Raw genomic sequence first — 2,650 nt, 5'->3', positions numbered from 1 at the left:
TTGGGGATGATTATGTATACTATTATATAATCTGCAAATAGTGATATTTTGACTTCTTCCTTTCCCTTAATCTCCTTCAGTTGTCTTTTTTTTGAATGCCAAGCATTGTCTGTACTTCCTTTTATTATCATAATAGTCTTTGCATCAAGGTACATAGCAATGATAGCAGGTTTCTTTTTAAAGCTTAGTATTAAATATTAAATATCTTCCCCATTTCAATTTTACATTACTCTGCCAAGAAAAAAAAGGTTTTAAACTCAAGTTACTTGAAGCCTGGACATACTTCCATGATTAGCCAGGCTACATCAAGGCGGTGACTTCATCTGTCCTTCCATATAAGCAGATCTAGGTCCTAGAAAGACAGGATCAGGTTATAATTGTTTTTTGAAAAGTGAGCTACAAAAATGGGTGGCCTGTTATCAGCCAGGTTACAAAGTAAGGATGGGTGTAAGGGAGGGATATTTTCTTCAAGATAAAACAAAACATAATTTCTGAAGAATCCCAGTTCATATTTTTTTTCCCCAAAATGGCTGGAGGAATGGGTGAAATCTCAACATGAGCTACTATCCTGGAAGGACCAGTAGTCCTTGCTGAGGGGCCTGATGAGGAGTGGATCCCAGCCAGGGAATGGAAAGGGGAGGTTTATTGCCCGGTGGCTGTGACAGTGAGCTGAGGCTGACTGGTACTCAATCCTCTAAGAGGTTTCTTCTAGAAACAGACAACTCAGACTCTCCCTCTTACTTCAGCAAAGAAGTTATTTTTAAAAGCACTTGGGAAGTTCCTCCTCCACCCTCTGGTGGGAAGGCTCAGAGAAGGGAGTCATCGGTACAGCCACCTTCTAGGCCTTAACAGAATTCCTGAAGGTTGGAGACCCCATAGAAGTGGACGAAAGCTGCGGCCACCACCAGGACGTGGAAGATCTGATGAGACGAATCATATGTCAAATTTTCCGGGAAAGAAGCGCTCAGGAATCCAAGCAGCATACAGGTCAGCTCCAGTGATGTACATCACAGCCATGAGGAAGAACCAGCCCATCTGGCCCACTGTGGTGGCCTTGACAAAGCCCTCAGCAATTGTAAAGTGCATGGTGGGTACAACACGACTCAAGCCAAGTCCCAGGAACACTCCTGCTCGTGTCTGCCGGTGCTTAGGAGTGGCAAACCAATCCCACTGTGCCACAATGATGGCAGAAATGCCCAGGACACAGACGATGGAGAGGTAGATGAGCCGTGGCTGTGGGGAGCAGCAGAAGAAGTAATAGAGCCAGGGGCAAATCTCCCCATAATCAGTAGAGCAATCCCTGAATAGTACAGTTTGGAAAAAGTCCGACAGACTTTCTCTAAATGACAATAGACAGTGTGGAAGAGCCAGGAGAAGCTGAGGCCGAGTACTGCATCCCGAAAACCACCTTCTCCTGGAGGGGAGCCATGAAGTACATATTTGATCTGAGCATGGTCAAGATTCCCAAAAAGACGAACAGCACAAAACCAAGCAGATGGGTCCAGATGTTGCCAGTTTATGGATGCGGAAGATGCTCTTGAAGCAAGCCCGAAAGGAAGGCATAGGTGGTCTATGGCCGTGTAACAGGTAGTCGTTGTCTTTCAGCCAGTCCGGAAGGACATCATATGGGATGACTCTCCAGCGTCCCTCCCAGACCTTATACATGAACTCCTCCATCTTCTCCATGGCATGGTGGGCCTGCAGAGGAAGTGTCAGCACCCGCACCTCCTCCTCCTCTTCCTGAGGCACCGGGCATGTCTGTTCTTCTTTAGCCTTGCCTGGACTGGTGGTTGCCCATTTGCCCTTCTCCTCCAGCAGGGGTCCCAGTTCAGCCAGTTCCACCGTGACAGTTTCTCTGTTACTAGAAGGAGCCCCATTGCCCTGTGCCACCACAGGCCCTTTGTGGGAAGACATCTGGCTGCTACCTCAATACCCTGCAGCTTCAGCTTGAGGAAAGGTTGGGGTCTCTCAGCCCCGGGGGGCAGAGATCTTCCTGTGATGGTGGACAGGCCGGGCTGGCTGCCTCTGCTGGGGGCCGCGGCCCCGGGTGCTACATCCCGTGGCACTGGAGGTGGCCTGCGGCCGAGGGGCGCCCGATCCTCAACGCCCTCCCCACCACGGAAGGGCCTCGCGACCGCATGGCGTCACCTTCTCAGCGCTACCTCACCGCCCCCCAACCCGCTCCGATCCAGGCATTCCTGCGGTGCCCTCCTTCAGTTGTCTTATTGCCCTAGCTGAAACTTCAAATACTGTGTTGAATAGATAACAAGAAAGTTGACAGCCTTCTCTTGTTCCTGATTTTTGTGGAATTGCTTTGAGTTTCTCTGAATTTAATTTGATGTTGGCTCTAGGCTTGCTGTAAATTATCTTTACTATATTAAAGTATGTTTCTTGTATCCCTATTCTTCAAGACTTTTATCATGAAGGGGTGTGGAATTTTGTCAGAGGCTTTTTGGTATCTAATTAGATGATCATGTGGGTTTTTTCTTTCAGTTTGTTTATATGGTGATTTACATTTATTGATTTTTGTATGTTGAAAAATCCCTGCATGCAGGGAAGAAGCCTACTTGGTCATGGTGGATAATCTTGTTAATATGTTCTTAGATTTGTTTTTCAAATATTTTATTGAGTAGTTTTACATCTTTCTAGT

At 47.1% G+C, this 2,650-nt stretch overlaps 1 pseudogene; it reads right to left on the bottom strand.

Moving 5' to 3' along the window:
* Window positions 1–546: 546 nt before the first annotated feature.
* LOC128115231 (adiponectin receptor protein 1-like) lies at window positions 547–2,009 on the bottom strand (annotated as a pseudogene).
* Window positions 2,010–2,650: the final 641 nt, after the last annotated feature.

Source organism: Peromyscus californicus, unplaced genomic scaffold (genome assembly GCF_007827085.1).
Source record: "Peromyscus californicus insignis strain IS unplaced genomic scaffold, ASM782708v3 Scaffold_1__1_contigs__length_55948999, whole genome shotgun sequence".
NCBI lineage: Eukaryota > Metazoa > Chordata > Mammalia > Rodentia > Cricetidae > Peromyscus > Peromyscus californicus.
Note: the sequence above shows the minus strand (reverse complement) of the source record. Positions and strands in the feature narration are given on the sequence as shown.